Source organism: Macaca thibetana, chromosome 4 (genome assembly GCF_024542745.1).
Source record: "Macaca thibetana thibetana isolate TM-01 chromosome 4, ASM2454274v1, whole genome shotgun sequence".
Lineage (NCBI taxonomy): Eukaryota > Metazoa > Chordata > Mammalia > Primates > Cercopithecidae > Macaca > Macaca thibetana.
The window spans coordinates 60,462,667-60,481,537 of record NC_065581.1 but is presented as its reverse complement, the minus strand read 5'-3'; positions in this window follow the sequence as shown (position 1 = coordinate 60,481,537).

Sequence of the window (18,871 nt, the reverse complement as noted above, 5' to 3'; positions counted from 1 at the left end):
GATTATCTTTACATATAAATATTAGGTCTTTTAACAAGATATGCTCTTCTTTTTTTGGCTCTGAAACCAAAGCATTAACAAATTTCAAGGTTGGACAAAAAATATTTTTATCATTAATTACTTTTTAAATAGCAACTTTTAGTTAGCAATAATTATTTTTCTGTCAACTAATACTGATGGATTGCACATTATCTGTTAGAAATGTGTAGAAATATATAATTTTATCTTGATTTATTACTTTAGTTATTAATTTTATTTATTATTGCTATTATAATTATTATTTATCATTACCAAGGTAGAAGTATGAATTACAATAACCTTTTTAAAAAATGATTTGACATACTTATTAAAATTTAAAATGTGCATTTCTTTTGACCTAGCAATCCCACTTTTAGAAATATGTTTTTCGGAAATAAAATAATCAGTATATTGGCATACAGGTACAAAGATTTTCAATGAAGATATGATTTATTATTTTAAATATAACAATCTGAAAGTTATCTGATACATCAAAGGATGGGATATCATGGGATCATTTCTTTTTAATTTTTAATTTTAATTTGTGATGGTACATAGTAGTTGTATATATTTATGTGGTACATGAGATATTTTGATATAGGCACACAATGCTTAATAATCACATCATGTAAAATGTGGTACTCATCCACTCAAGCATTTATCCTTTGTGTTACAAACAATCCAGTTATACTGTTTTGAATATTTTAAAATGTACAATTAAATTATTATTGACTATTGTCACCCCACTGTGTTCTCAAATACTAGTTCTTATCCATTCTTTCTTTTTTTTGTACCCGTTATCCAACCTCACTTCCCCTCCTCTACCCTCCCACTACTTTTCCCAGTCTCTGGTAATCATCATTCTACTCTTTATCTCTATTAGTTTATTTGTTTTGATTTTTAGATCCCACAAGTAAGTGAGAACATGTAATACTTGTCTTTCTGTGCCTGCCTTATTTCACTTAGCATAATGACCTCCAGTTCCATTCGTGTTGTTGCACATGACAGGATCTAATTTTTTCGTATGTCTGAATAGTACCCCACTGTGTATAAGTACCACATTTTCATTATTCATTCATCTGTTGATGGATACTTAGGTTGCTTCCAAATTGTGGCTATTGCAAACAGTGCTGCAACAAACATGGGAGTTCAGACATCTCTCAATATACTGATTTTCATGGACCTATTTTTAAATCATAAACTATATCCATAAGTAGTAACTTAGCAAAATATGTAAAATACCAATCACTGTGTATTTATTTCATTTTGTTAAAAAGTAAAGAGGGATATGAATAAATATCCCTCAATTCAATAAATATCCCATAATTACATACAAATATATGTAAATATATGTGTATACATACATGTGTTTCATGGGTTAAGTGAAAGACAAAATATGATATACATAAAATCATTAATATATTTATTTATAAATGTAGATCGGAAGGGGTATGTGAGGAGAAACTATTAGTTGTCATCATGTAGCACTATATTTGGTCAATTTATTTCAATAAGCAAGTATTTTACTTTTTTAAGTTAAAAGAGTAACTTGCTAATACATTCAATTGTTGTATTTTTCAGTTTTGTTTTCATTTTTCACTTAAATATTCTTGGACTTAATTGTGTTTAATATCACTTTTTATGACCACTTAAAATCATTGGTAGACTTTGTTGATCATCCTGAAGCCACTCCAAATATATATAGTCCTGTAAATTTTTGTTGTTTTTTTGCTTTCAAGGTGGAAATTGTTTCAATTCTTTGGCACTATTTTATTCATATTCTGTCTTCACTTATCAAGATATACTTACTGGGAGAGCAAGCCAGAGTGAATATTTTAGGCATTGATTTGGGAGGAGGTATGAGTAATGTATTAAGAGCAAGATGGAAGAGAATTTATTGACATTTAGGCACTCATCCTTGACCTGAAACTCAATGTTCTGGGAAAGACAACTAGATCTAGTCCTAATAGACTTGTAATTGATTGAATTGTGTTCTCCACAAATTCATATCTTAACCCTAAATGTGATTATATTTGGAAATGGAGTCTTAAGTAATTAAGGTTAATTGGATCATAATGATGGGGCCCTAATTTAATAGAACTCCTATCCTTATAAGAGGAAGAGACACCATATCTCCTCACATGTGCACTGAAGAAGGTCGTGAGATGACCCAGTGAGAATTTGTATTGTTTAAGCCACCCAGTCTGTGGTATTTGTTTCAGCAGCTCAGATTAATACAAGGATTCAATGGGTTCTTGAGATATAACCTACAACAAGTAATGTGGTAATACTAAAATTGATTTGCCTAATATTGAAGAAAACAGAAGGCTCAAATAGATTCTAAAAATTTAGGCTCATTATTATGTGAGATCAGAAGCATTCATCATCTATGTTTTCTAGATGGGCCTATAGGACAACTTCTTAACTAATGCAATGTAGAATACACTAACAAGAGGAGCCCTAATATCTGTAGTAAATGTGGTTAACTGAAAGAGAAAGGAAGGAGAATTATGGAGTTTTAGAAAGGCAGAAGCCAGGAGGCAGCAATTTATTTTCAAAAGCAATGTGAATATGAGCCGTTTTTACTCATAACTCTTCTGATACAAAATGTTTAGGGTTTTCCCACACTAATAACCAGTTCTCCAACTCTCTGGACACCAAATGGGTGCCCCACAACCTAATTCAAATATGACCATAACTGCTTAGAGTTAGCATCAGACTCCAGAGGTTTAAGGGCTCAGTAACAAAAGACTGCCCTCATGTCAGATACCAGTTTCAAGTGCCAAGTACCCAAGGTACTTGCACTTCTGTGTGACTTGTATACAATGTGGGGGTTCCCACAACCCCTACTTCAGGTTCAATCATTTGCTAGAACAGCTCATAGAGCCAAGGAAAGCACTTTATTTACTATTACCAGTTTATTATATATGAAGGAAGAAATTAACAGAGGCACATATATACATAGCATCCTGGATGGGATAAAATGCCTTGGTTTGTTGACTGAGATACTGAAACAAATAGGTTTGGGAAGACAGTTCACAAGGAATTTCTAGAAAAGGCACGGGGAGGGACTTATGGGAGTGGACACAGAATAGGCAGATTTTTGTGTCTCATATTAATGCTCATTACAGAGCACCCACCACAAAATAGGTCACTGAATAACTATATGCACAGAAAGGCTCATCCTTTGGGTGAGAGCCAGTCTCTCCTGTGCTGATACAGTAGTCCAAAGTACAGAAAAGGCATAGCTATAGGAATCAAGTCCTGGACCCAACTATGCACCTTCTTGCCAAGGCTAATTTAGCTACTGCCACTAACAAAGCTCAGTTACTAGCAAAGACTTATGGTAAACTGTCAATATGGTAAAATTCCTGGAGAAATCAAGTGTCATTTTCTGGCAGGGATAAGTATCATATCAAACTCCTTCTATGCCGGATGGGATGGCTATTTGTTCTGAGTAGAGATAACATCTCATTATGGATCTGTTTTACCTGCCCCTACTGCCTCGACCAGTATCCTCACCTGAGAGCTTACATACTGCCTGATGGATTTTTTTGTCATGATATACCATACCATATCGGCTCAGTGTAAGGGATTTGTTTTACAACAAAGGAGTTGCAATAATTGGTGTGTGCCTGTGGGGTATATTTCTCTCACTATATACCTTCACCTAGAAGCAGCCTATGAGACAAAACAATGAATGTCTTATAAAGACTAAACTAAGGTAACAGCTTAGGAACAACCTCTAGCAGGTTGAACCTTGTCCTCCATGATGAGTGATTACTGTCAACCAACTGCTGATACATAGTGTTGTGCTGCAAGTAGCTAGAATTCATGGGTCCAGAACCAAGGGGAAGAAGTGGCATTGGGACTTCTCAACATTGTTTCCTGTGACTCAACTTGCTGAATTTATTTTTCTGTTCTTGCAACCTTGTATTCTACCTGACTTTGTACTGGTTCTCAGACTTTAGATCAACTGGATCCCTGCCTAGATTAACGGGCAAAGAAAGGAACTATCTAACTGATGACCACAAGGACACACAGTTGCTGCTAAAAATGAGAGATGAGACGAGTGTATATTGCAGCCAGCAGCTTCATCAGAATAATGCTTGATCTTTCTATGTCCAGAGATGATGGTTAAGAGCTATTTTAAAAATCATGACACAGGCCGGGCTCAGTGGCTCATGCTTGTAATCCCAGCACTTTGGGAGGCTGAGGCAGGCAGATCACAAGGTCAGGAGATCGAGACCATCTTGGCCAACATGGTGAAAACCTGTCTCCACTAAAAGTACAAAAATTAGCTGGGTGTGGTGGCACGTGCCTGTAATCCCAGCTACTCAGGAGTCTGAGGCAGGAAAATTGCTTGAACCAGGGAGTCGGAGATTGCAGTGAGCCGAGATTGTGCCCCTGCACTCCAGCCTGGTGACAGAGTGAGACTCCGTATCAAAAGAAAAAAAAAATCATGACACAAAAAAGAGTGACTCAACTAAGAGCTCAGGACATTTAAGGATGAGGGTCCAGGTGCCACAGCAGAACAGCAACACTTATTTGCTCAAATGCTATGTTGGAAGGCAAAGAATATCCAGAACCAGTGACAGAAGAGGCAGGTGATCAAAAACACTTAACAGCCTGAGGACCAGCTACAGCAATGAGGACTGTAGTTTGGTTTATTAATCTTCTTTCATTCAGTATTAGTAAATATCATTGCTGTCTCCCCCCTGGAATAAGACTGTATGTGATAGTCTGGACTTAACGCAGGGCACAAACAGACATGAAAGGTGCCATATATGGAGAGTATTGCACAGCTTTTATAAATTACTTCAAAATTAAATCCCCTTGCCCTATTAATCTAGCCACTACCATAGCAACCTATTTCACTAAGGCGTCTATTAGCTTCACACAGGCACAGGTTGACAGTGCCTTGCGTTAGAAGTGCACTTCTTGATTCTTATTTCTTGCCCGGTGTCTTCTTTGATGCTGAGGTGTGGGCACCCATGGGAACCTGTTTGGAAATTACAGAGAGCCCAAATATGTGGACCAGATAGTGCCCTGTGTGGAGGGATGGAATTTTGTTCCTAGTGGGCCTCTAGAAGCTAGAAAAGACAAGGAAACATTCTTCCCCAAAGCCCCCAGAGAGGCAGGCAGCTCTGTTTTGACTTTAGCCCAGTGAGACTCATGTCAGACTCCTGACCTACAGAGGTGTAAGACAATAGATTTGTTTTGCTTTAGGCTATTGAGTTTATGAAAATTCATTACAGCTACAGAAGAAAGCTAATATGCCACTTGACCCATTTTATTTACTGATCATTTCCCCTTTACAAGACTGCAGTTACTTTCAATTGTTCTCCATGTCTTCACCTCATTGTTAGGGTAGTATTTCAGGTGCTACCACCTGAAACTCCAGAATCTTCACAATCTAAGAAAAATAGGTAGTATTTTTCTATCTGTACTCCTTTTGCTCCTTAATTATATCTCTCTAACCCAACAAGTTTAGTAATGTATTTGCCAACTACATCTTCAGAATGCAAGCCTCTTATGGCAGAGATTTTTCTTTTCTATAATCATCATCAATGTGTATTTTATGCCATATTTCTACATATATAGATGTGAAAAATATATGTATTTCATATATATATACATATATAGACAGAAAGAGAATGAATGAGTGTTAAATTAGTGTTTTTTTTTCAAACTAAATCATACATAGAAGCTTTATATGTAAATTAAATAAATGAAGAACTATTTGGAGAGAGCAGGTAGGGGGTCCAGAACCCCACTAGCTCAAGCCCTCAGGAATAGACCAAACCTGTTGCCCACAGACAAGGAAAGTTGGTTGGCTGGTCAGTCAGTCTCTTTCTCTCTGAATTCTCTATTTTTATGGCCTCCAACTGATTAAGTTAGACCCAAGAAGACTAACCAGGATATTTGCTCTTATATATCCCTTACTTAAAGTCAACTGATCAGAAATGTTAAGTATAGCTACAAAATCCCATTAGAGACACCTTTAGATTTGTGTTTGATCGAATTACTGGGGGCTGTAGACTAGCTGAGCTGATGTGTCAAGAAAGCCATCACAATAATTATAATTTTGTTTTCAAATAAGTAAGAATTTGAACTTTCTAATACAATTAATTTATATACTAAAGGAATATCTAAAATTTCTTTAAAATGTCCTACATCATTACAACCTTCATTATAATAATTTGGATAACATATTGTTAACAAAATTATTTATTGGAAGTATAAACAGCACTTGTAGGTTAGTGAAATGCAGGTTAATGTTTTTATAGAGAACTGAAGTTCCAAGCTAATAGATCATTTCTTGGAGTACAAAATAGAGAGCAAGGACTTTTCAGAGTATAGCAAGAAAAGCAAATCTCTTTTTAAAATCATTTAAATAGACCGTGTTTAAAGGAAACTTTGAACAAGTGCATCAACAAAGATGAAAAACCTTCTACGAATTGTAGAAGCATTCTTAAAGATATGCCTGCCTACCGACAGTTCAGAGCAGGCCTAATGTACAATACATAATCTACAAGGATTCTTATTTATGATAGAAAGCAAAGAATGACATCAGTTTTTTTTTTAGAAAAAAATGTATTGCATACCCTCCCCAAAGAAAATTTCAATACTTAAGCACATACTTCATACTCATAATCATTTTAACAAATAATGGAAAACTCAAGGCTTGATTGTTAACTACATCCAGATCTGACTATGAACACTGAAACCATTTGAATATAAAGCAAAATTAACTTACAAGTGTAATAACAAAGTGAATGCAGATACAAAATTCTTGAGATCTACTTTCTTAGTAAGTAATAGCACTGTGAAGAGAAATTACAGATGTTCTTTCTCAATCACTTCATGGAACTGAAAAAGTAAGAGGCAAAACTGTTCAAATTTTGTCTTCAAAAACCAGATATAAAAAGAGATAAAAACTTCTCGCCCTAATTTTAAAAAAATAGAAGATAAAAATCCCAGAAGGTATAGGCTTTTTAACTTACTCATACCTCCCAGGAACTGAACTATAGGAAGGCAACATTCTGGCACTGTTCTATAATATATCCAAAAATGGGAGAAAAGAAACAGAAGAAAGTGAGGCTAGAGTGGGAAAAAATCAAGTGGAAAATCACTAAGGTATATACCTTAACCTAGCTTTGACAAAATATGTAGAATTCTACAGAGAAAAGAAGAAATCATCATGACTTGTCATTTTTCATGATGAACTTTGAGGATAAGTTAATTTGGAAAGTATGGGTCTAAGGCAAATGTCCAATTTGGTGTATTGGACTCTGATACAGGATATTTCACTAAATTTCATTTGAAAAGGGTCTGCCCGGCACAGTGACTCACACCTGTAATCCCAGCACTTTGGGAGGTTGAGGCGGGCAGATCACCTGAGGTCAGGAGTTCAAGGCCAGCCTGACCAACATGGAGAAACCCTGTCTCTACTAAAAATACAAAATTAGCCAGGCATGGTGGTGCATGCCTGTATTCCCAGCTACTCAGGAGGCTGAGGTAGAAGAATTGCTTGAACCCGGTAGGCGGAGGTTGTGGTGGGCTGAGATCGCCTCATTGCACTTCAGCCTGGGCAACAAGAGGGAAACTCCGTCTCAAAAACAAAAACAAAAAAGCAAAAAAAACAGGGTCCTTCAACAAAGAATGTGCATACCTCCAGTAAAGAATATTTACCCAAATGAAATGGGAAAAATAAAATCTGCAGATTGAAAGGATATATTGTGTTCTAGAAAAAATGTTGTTAATCATGCCCTAGGAAACATATTTTCTCATTCTGTTATGATGTTCAAGGATAAGGAATACTTAGTGATAAAAACAAGTCACCTTGAATAGGGTAGCTGTAATAAAAGAACTAGTATCATGCTGATGACAGATGATAATGGTATGATATCTTCAAAATCTGAAGGGCATGTATAAATCAAGAAGTTAACAAATAGCCAAGTCAAAGTACAATAAGAGTTTAATGTAACAAAGAGTAATCACCATTCAGAAAATAAAATACTAAAATTTTGAATGCTGATAAAGTGCAACTTTACTATTTTGGTAGATAATTGTCAATTTCTATGTCTTGTACCTGAACTGACTTCCCATTTTAAAGAAATCCTAGAAAGGTGGGATTTGTCTTATCTGCAGAATATATAGACAGTATTAAATGTTTCCTTTACCCATCCTCTGACAACTGGTCCATGGATATGTGCAAGAAGCATAGCCAAATTCTCCCATCCACAACTAAGACTACTGAATGCAATGTATGTAATAGGGACATTTAGGTATTTTCACAGACTTTGGAGTAGAAGAAGAGGTATATTGTCACATGGAAACAACTTTCCAGAAGCATGGAAATGAATTTGCAGGGGCGTCAAAGTACATTATCATTTCAATGTGTATCCAATCATGTCAATGATCCAAGCAATGGCAAGTATCTACCTAGCTAACTACAGAGGAGACTGATGACACAGCAGCATCTTGTGAATGCCTGGCCACCCTTGACTCCTGCCTGAGCTGAGTTCTCCAATCATTCTGTAAATTCTCTGAATTACTCAATACATTTAGAATAAATGCATTCTCTCATGTTACCCAGTCAATTCAATTTCTGTGTTTGCAACCAAGACTCGCCAATAATGTATAACAAATTTCAGTCAAGTGAGACATGAATCAAAATTAAGACATCAAGTTTTGAGAAGATAGGATATATTTCATCAATTTCCTTTATTTTAATTAGTTGATTTTTCAAATTAAATGCAAATGAAGTTTAAACATATTTAATAACTTAATTTTAAAACATATATTAACTGTATACTAATATATAGAAATACTATAACATTTATATAAAACAATGGCTATGTATCTTGTTATCTGGTTTTTATCTGTATTTATCTTCAGAAAGGTTTCTGGAAGGTTACTACAAGGCCACAGTAACCAAAACAGCGTGGTATTGGTACCGAAACAGATGTATAGACCAATGGAGGAGAACAGAGACCTCAGAAATAACACCACATGTCTACAACTGTCTGATCTTCCACAGACCTGACAAAGAACAAGCAATAGGGAAAGGATCTCCTATTCAGTAAATGGTGCTGGGAAAACTGTCCAGCCATATGCAGAAAACTGAAACTGGACCACTTCCTTACACCTTATACAAAAATTAACTCAAGATGGATTAAAAACTTAAATGTAAAACCCAAAACCATAAAAACCCTAGAGGAAAACCTAGGCAATACCATTCAGGACATAGGCATGGGCAAAGACTTCATGACAAAATGCCAAAAGCAATTGCAACAAAGCCAGAATTGATAAATGGGATATTAATTTTCTATTAATGATTACTATTTTGGATTATAGGGTTTCAGTTGATTGAATAAACTTCTTTGGTACTTTGCTATACTGCTTGAATACTGTATAACACATAATTTTTATATAACAAAATTATTATTTTTAAGACATTAGAAAGGAAGATTTATAGGGCTTAAAACAAATAATATTTACAAGTTCTATTTTCCTCTGAGAACACTACATGTTACTTAAACTGTTCCGTGATTGAGTGGCAGCATGTTGTAATAAAAAGTGCATTGTCCTAAGACCCAGGACTTATTCAGATTCATGACTGCGTGTTCTTGAAATATTGGCTACCTCCACAGACCATTTTCTTACATTGGAAATGAACTAATCTGGCTAAGCAATCTCTTGGTTTTCACATTTATAAAATTTTGTGACTAAAAATTGGAATTAATGACATACTCGAACAACATATAACAACATATACATGTGTATATACACATATATACATAGTTTGATATAAAACTATAATATCTGATAAGGTTACCTTTAAGTCAATGGCACATGATCTTTTTGGCGTCTTGCACAAGGAGTTTTCTGAATACCATATTTTTCTCTGAATTAGGTCCCATGTTTTATCACTGAGCTCTTTTGATAACTCCAATTTCAATCAGCATTTAAACAAATCCGCCAAGAAAAAAAGATCTCCTACTATTTATTTGCCAAGTTCCTGTACAGTTTTATAGTCCTTAATTTGCAGAAAAGAAAAATTGACATACAAAACTTAATATAGCACTTAGTATGCCAGCACAGCTTTAAGCACCTTACATATATTCACTCATTTAATCTTGACAATATTATTATATCCTTTCTATAAATAGAGAAATTGCCTAAGATCACATAGCTACTAAGTGGTTGAACTGAATTTAAACCAATGCAGTGAGGCTCCTGAATCTGTGCTCCTACCCACTATGCAGTTAGTACTCCTCTGAGTTACCACCTTACCTCAGGTCACCAGTATTGAACTCTCTTTGTGTCAGATGCTGTTAGGCACTAGAGATTCAACAGGGCATTCAACTCGTGCCTCAACTAACTTGAAACACGTTGCTTATTTTCTTTTGAAAACTTTTAAAAAAATTTCCTTATAGTAAAATAAACCTTAAAAATGCTCAGTTACTTACCTCACCAATGTTTTTCTGACTCCTCAACAAAACAGGCTTTCCATTCAAATCAGCTTAATTTGATTTGCCTCCCTTATACACAACTTAGTTGCTCTCCTGAAAGAGCCCTACTATACATTGGAAAGTCCTTCATTGTTTTCATACCTGTCTACCACCTCCTCCAAATTTAAGGAAAACTCAGTGACAAATACATATCCCCCCCATGTCCTCTCCTCAGGGATCAGTTGGACAAACAACAGTTATCAAGTTTTCAGTAAGTTGAATATTTCGTTAAAGCATCCTTTATGTTGTTCAGGTGCAAGGGTTTATGTGCTTTTATTTGAAAGTGTTTGTGTTGGTGGTCGGGGAGAATAGGGAGATGAGATCTAGAAGTCAGAAATATTATAAATTCTTCAATTCTGAAAATAATTGTATTCCACTCCAAAGCAACTACTACAATTGACTATCAATATTAAAATTGTCCATTAGTTCAACAAATATTTATGAAGTGGCTACTAGATACTCTATAAATTTCATATTATAAAATCAAATTTGATTAACTATTAAAAAAATTTGAGTTCTCTAATTTAAAGATCTTAGGCATACATATTTAAAAAAATATATATTCATTTTAAAAACCTGAGGCTTTTATCCTTAAATATCAGTTTAACCATAAAATGTTGATTAAAGAATTGAACATTTAATAACTAATTAAAATCTGTGTCTCCGATTTTATTACAAGCCATTATTGAATACACAGCTTAATACTGGTTAATGTCCACACACCAGTAAGATGATAACCAAAAATCCTTATTAATCTGGTCCTTGAGTAAAATATCAGTGTGCCTTTGTATAACCTACTTACTACACTATAACAGCTATTAAACTATCATTTAGTTTCTATCATTTTTTATTCTTTACCTAAAATAAAATATAATTCTAACATTATAATTAAATATTTGACATTCCTCCTGACATTACCCAGATTCTAGAGACCATCTTTTGAAATGTGACTTTTATTTATTTATAGATTAGTTAATGAAAATATTTCCAAACAGTCTTTATTTAACCCATCACTATTTATATAGTGAATATAATTATATAGACATCATCTTCATCCAAAATTAACGCTTGAACTTTTCACATGCTGTTGATCCCTAATCGGTTAAAAAAGAAGGTAATTTGCTTTTCAAATATATAGATTAAATAGACATTTAAAAATCATGTAATAGAAGGAACAATTTAGAAGTTTGGTAGTATGGACTATGTTTACATAATGGCAACAGTGTCACCCTCCCTCAGCTCTCAGCTACCCTAATATTTTAAACAGCAAGGAGTACCATTTGGTAAGGCTGACTGTAAGGAGTTCTAGTTCCTGTAGAAATAGCAAGTGCCTCAATTTTATTGAACATTAGCTATTCAAGAATCATGGTGTGCCTTGTGAATTTTTTGAGATTTATAAACACAGATTCAACACAGTGAGTATTATAAATACCCACTTCAATTGTATTCTAAAGAAAAAAGTTTCTTTTGCTGTGCAGAAGCTCTTTAATTTAAGGAGATCCCATTTGTCAATTTTGGCTTTTGCTGCCGTTGCTTTTGGTGTTTTAGACATGAAGTCTTTGCCCATGCCTATGTCCTGAATGGTACTACCTAGGTTTTCCTCTAGGATTTTTATGGTATTAGGTCTAACATTTAAGTCTCTAATCCATCTTGAATTAATTTTCGTATAAGGAGTAAGGAAAGGATCCAGTTTCAGCTTTCTACTTATGGCTAGCCAATTTTCCCAGCACCATTTATTAAATAGGGAATCCTTTCCCCATTTCTTGTTTCTCTCAGGTTTGTCAAAGATCAGATGGCTGTAGATGTGTGGTATTATTTCTGAGGACTCTGTTCTGTTCCATTGGTCTATATCTCTGTTTTGGTACCAGTACCATGCTGTTTTGGTTACTGTAGCCTTGTAGTATAGTTTGAAGTCAGGTAGCGTGATGCCTCCAGCTTTGTTCTTTTGACTTAGGATTGTCTTGGAGATGCGGGCTCTTTTTTGGTTCCATATGAACTTTAAATCAGTTTTTTCCAATTCTGTGAAGAAACTCATTGGTAGCTTGATGGGGATGGCATTGAATCTATAAATTACCTTGGGCAGTATGGCCATTTTCACGATATTGATTCTTCCTATCCATGAGCATGGTATGTTCTTCCATTTGTTTGTGTCCTCTTTTATTTCACTGAGCAGTGGTTTGTAGTTCTCAAAAGAAACTACCATCAGAGTGAACAGGCAACCTACAGAATGGGAGAAAATTTTTGCAATCTACTCATCTGACAAAGGGCTAATATCCAGAACCTACAAAGAACTCCAACAAATTTACAAGAAAAAAACAAACAACCCCATCAAAAAGTGGGCAAAGGATATGAACAGACATTTCTCAAAAGAAGACATTCATACAGCCAACAGACACATGAAAAAATGCTCATCATCACTGGCCATCAGAGAAATGCAAATCAAAACCACAATGAGATACCATCTCACACCAGTTAGAATGGCGATCATTAAAAAGTCAGGAAACAACAGGTGCTGGAGAGGATGTGGAGAAATAGAAACACTTTTACACTGTTGGTGGGATTGTAAACTAGTTCAACCATTATGGAAAACAGTATGGTGATTCCTCAAGGATCTAGAACTAGATGTACCATATGACCCAGCCATCCCATTACTGGGTATATACCCAAAGGATTATAAATTATGCTGCTATAAAGACACATGCACACGTATGTTTATTGCAGCACTATTCACAATAGCAAAGACTTGGAATCAACCCAAATATCCATCAGTGACAGATTGGATTAAGAAAATGTGGCACATATACACCATGGAATACTATGCAGCCATCAAAAAGGATGAGTTTGCGTCCTTTGTAGGGACATGGATGCAGCTGGAAACCATCATTCTTAGCAAACTATCACAAGAACAGAAAACCAAACACCGCATGTTCTCACTCATAGGTGGGAACTGAACAATAAGATCACTTGGACTCAGGAAGGGGAACATCACACACAGGGGCCTATCATGGGGAGGGGGGGGGGGGGGGAGGCATTGCATTGGGAGTTATACCTGATGTAAATGATGAGTTGATGGGTGCAGCACACCAACATGGCACAAGTATACATATGTAACAAACCTGCATGTTATGCACATGTACCCTACAACTTAAAGTATAATAATAATAAATAAATTAAAAAAAAAAGTTTTTTAAATGTTTACATCAATACTTAAGATAATAAGTTAAATGCAGATATTTACTTTAGAGAGCTAGGGGTTCTCTCTTTGAATGTAAACATTCAGTCTTAGGCCAACAAAAAAGAAAATGTTAATTTTTAAATGAGTGATAAATGGGATTTATATTTATAAAATTGAAAATAGGTGCAAGAAAGATTTTGATAAACAAATGAAACAAAATTAACCTTTTATTTTTCATACAGCTATAGTATTTTTGGTGATGACTTTAAGTTTCTCATAATAAAATTTATATATAGTTTTAATAGTACATTCATGATTCTTCAGTTTGGAAAGACGATAATTAAAGTTAATAAAGGACAGATTAATTCAGATAATTTAGTTGTCTTCAAATATTCATTTGTAAGTTTATTATTTGAATTTTGAATGTATTTCCTCCCTTATAGAGACAACACTGTAAATGGTGAATTTTGGTTCTCAGTCCAGCACTCAAATTTTATGAGATTTCTGCGTCTATTGCCATTTTCTCCTCAAACTTGTTCAAGACGATTTTAAAACCACAAGAGGAAAAGAATGGAAAAGGAGCATGGTAATTAACAAACAGAACCTACAGTGATAGTAAAGGAAGCCCAGGAAGAGTTTTATGCAAGAATCTCCCTTACTCCTGATATTTCCTCTTAGTTCCCACCCTGCTCCTCGGTTATAAATCCAAACTTGCCCTTATTGGATTTGGAGTCACGCCCAATCTTTCCCCTACCACAAGACCCTATTATAGTGACCCCTATACCTATCATCATATCCCCTCTAGAATAAATCTGCTTTTCTGTCTTTAACAAGTATCATTAAACACTTTTTTAAAAATAACATCAACCATTAGTGCTTACCACTGCACAGGATGGCAGTGACTTTCAGTCTTTGGGCAGAGACCATTCCGTATGAGAGACTTGTTCAAATACAGTTTCAAAACACAAGGAGCAACAACAGAGGGGGAAAAGATGCAGGAAAAAAAATTAAGAAACAAATTTTTGGTAATATCTAAATTCAACTCAGGTATTAAGAGTCTTCAAATGACTCCTGAGTTGGATTTAGGTATCTAATTTTTTAAGTTCTTACTAAGCTAACTCAAAAGTGCTTCAGGTGTTTATGGGCTTGGTTAGGTACTATCCTTGAGCAGTAAAAAAGCTTAAGGTGATGTCAATAAATATTTATTTGTGCTGTTATGATGTTCTGGGAACATCAAACTATTTCTCATTTTCAAGTACATTTGGAGACAGTATAAATGGATTTAAAAGTTTTCAAAGTTTTTAGATATAAAATAGAAAATGTCAGGTGTTAAGTCCCCCTCCTCTAGTTTTTTTACAGTTGTCGGGCCTTACATTTGTAGAACCTCTGTCAACAGAGTCCGAGCTGGTCTTGACCAAACCTAGGAATGTGTTATAAATTATTAAGTGAGTGCTACAGTGAAATTGATTAATATAAGGCCAATGTCCAATAGCCTGTTCACTCTCAGCCACTCTTTCTTCCTAACTCTATGATCATCCTATGATAATACAGGTGGACTTAGTTTCCTGACAGCAGTCCAGCTTCCTAATGGGAAAATATTGAGCCCTATTCTGAATCCCAGTTACTTGGATTGGATCTAGAGGCACCATGTAGATATTATCAGTCATTTCCCTATCTTAATTCTGCAGCTCAAAAGTGAGTTAATAATGTCTCAATGTTTGCTTGGAGATTTTTATTTGAAGGTCTGATTAGATGAGAATCAGCACCATTCATCTGGTTTCCTTCCTGGTCCACTGATGAAGAGCCAACATTCCTAACTGCTACACTACAGTTATTGGAAGCTGAACTATAAATGCTTTCCAGATTAATTCTAACTCTCAAACAATTAAGTTACTTTTCTCTGTATTCACCATCATTTATATTTTCCTCCCCACAGTAGGGATAAATTACAGAAGTTCTTAAAGCAGAGTACATTATTTGGCATGTGTCAGCCAATACAGAAAACATGCAGGCTCCCTGCTTCCTTCCCACAACCCCCAGTCGCAGAGATGGAGACCTTCTTCTTAAAAATAGAACCACACGGGTTTCTGAGTACAACTTCCTGAGATGATGTGGCATGAGTTATTCTTAGACTAAAATGGCCATTGCCTGGCCTCCTTTCAGAGGACAAATCAAGTAGCAGAGTTAGGCCTCAGCTGGTCCTTTGAGATACCCTGAAGGTACATGCCACAGAGTTATTTCCTGCCTTTTGTGGCATGGGCTTTTTGCCTTCAATCACTCAATTGATATATTTTTTGCTATGTACCTTTGAAATTTTATTTGTTCCTCATATTTTTCAAAGAAGTCTCCCTGTTTTTAATAATTTTTCTAAAGATGTCTGAAATACGTTTAATCACAGTCATGCACACAAGGCAACTGCTCGTCAAGGGTATCCAGCAAAGCATTTAGACAAGCGTACTATTTGCATAGAAGGATTGGATAATGTATCACATTACCAATAAACACTTTCTTTGCAGTAAATCCTTATAATCTCACAATTATATAACACATTAGCAATGGGGTCTATATAGAAGGTAAGAATTCCTAAGGTAATTTTTTCTTGATCTGTACACTCTTAAGGCTCTACAGATTTGTATTAGCTATCTGTTGCTATATTCAAATTACTCCAAAACTTAGTGGCTTGAAAGAATAAGAAAGAATAAATGTTTATTATCTTACAATCCATGGGTCAGAATCAGAATACACCTTTGCTGTGTCCTCTGCATGAGTCTCTCACAGGCAGAAATCAAGGTACTAGCCAAGACATAAATCTCAAGGTTAGACTAGAGGAGATATACCTCCAATCTCACTTATGTGGCTGTTGACAGGCATCAGGTCTTCACTGGCCCGAGACATCAGATCCTTGCCAGTAGGCTTCTTAATAAGAATAACTCACGACACGGCAGAGTGAGAGCTGAGAGAGAGAAAGAGATGGGCAGAGAAACAGAGAGCGAAGTCGAGAAACTCAGTCTTTTTGCAATCTAATCTTGGAAGTGAGATTCTGTTACTGTTTTTTAGATTCCTGCAGGTCGGCCCAGCTCACAAAGAAGGAAAGTTGGGATCCATGGAAGCTATTTTAGAGGCCACAGGACTACTGCATAATTTCTTTTTCATTTTCTTTCATTCACTTATTGAAGTTTCTAAGAACATACTATGTGCCTAGCTTTGCTGGTACTGAGGAAATATAAATGGAAAAGGAATATAAGGCCTTTTCATAAAGGACCTTCTACTTGCAAAGGACAACAAAATTACAAAACAGATTTAAAACATAATTATATTTTAACAAAAACCATATTTTAAAATATGCCCTGAGATATATTTCTCCTTTATAAACAAGTTTACTTCTGTCTTAAGGGACACAAAGAATGTGAAGAAAAATATCACCAGACAAAATGTATTGTCCATTGGTTTCCCAAAGACTCAGGAGAAAGACATAGGGGATGACAGCATTTCAGAGGCATACTCTTTCTCCTCACTCTCAGCTGGAAGTAGGATGTAGTGGGAGGAACACAGGAAACAGGTAAAGATGTTTAGAAGAATTCTGTACCAGAGCTCAGCCTGGGTAAAGAAACATTGGAACAGCAGAGAAAAGACCAGGAGTTTCACTAGGCTTGGGCTTCAACACCGAATGCCTTCTGGGAAATGTGAGGATTCATCCCAGATCTGGAATGAGAAGTAGATGGGAGAAGGGATCTACCAGCTAACTGCTTTTTCTTCAAGCAACATGTAATTAATGCTTCTACTTAATTAGTCACTCTATTCACAAAATTTTGTTACTATTACTTCACTTCAGCTAGATGTCTCATGCCTTTAGGAGCTGCCAGTTAGCTGAATTATATTAAAACTTTAGAACGAATGGTTCAGCACTTTTTGTTCTACAGCAATATAGGCAGCTAAGAACATGCTTAGATCAGAACAAGAAAATATTTGATGCAGTGAAAAAGAAGAAATATATTCTAAGCAGAAAATTTATATTTTCCTGTGCTGTTCCTGAAATCTTTACATCAATTTTTCAGGTATTATCAATAGAGAAAAGGTATATATTTTACTTTATTATTTTTTCATTGAATAACTATAAACCTCAATTTCTGTAATTTGCATTTAGGTTAAATACATTTTGATTTCACTATTTTTTCTACAGAGAATTGACAGATGTCTTAACAAAATATGACAGCTGTTTTTTAGACAATGAAGCATAATCAATTTTTGTGTACAGTTAAAAAATGATATACACCATCTGTAGACCAGTAATGAGTTTTACTGTTTTCCATTATCTGCACAGTATTGTTCAAAATAATAATTCAATATACATTTTGTTAATGAAATCTTCTGGCTCACTCATTAAAATAAACTCTGATTTTCAAAATGTTGCACTCACATTTATTAATCTCTTTATCTCAGTTTTCAGAATATAATTAATCTATATTTATTGGCTTGATATACAAAATGCTCTCTTTTGGGAGGTGTCATCATCTAGCTGGTATTGCCAACTTCATAGAGAAACCATGTTTTTGATTTATTTTTTTTTTAAAACAAAACCTTACAAACACATAAGAAGCAAATATCTCTTGAATAACAAATATGTAAATTAACAACTTCAATAGAAAATACACTCTGGAATACTCCCCCACCAAAAAATTATTCACATAAAAATATATGACTTTATTGTGACAATTTAAATATACATTTTTTCTGTATAACTTTTTAATAACTCTTTTATCTAGCTAACATTGTTGTATGACTATAGTATACAATACATATACAAAATATGTGTCATCGACAATGGATCAGAAGACTTCTGGTCGACAGTCAGTTATTAGTAATTAAGTTTTGGGGGAGTCAAAGTTACGTGCAGATGTTTAACACCTGCTGGGAGACAAGGGAAGGCCAGTGCCCCTAAACCCTGTGGTGTTCAAGGGCCAACTGTAATGAGAAGAGTATATATCATTTAAACTACTTACACATTTTTAGGAAATGTTTACTATCGGGGGAACCAGCCCCCAATATTTCAACATACGTTCTTTTTTATTTTCCCTAAGTGTCGGCCTGTCTGAGAAATAAAGAGAAAGAGTACAAAAGAGAGAAATTTTACAACTGGGTCTCTGGGGATGACATCACA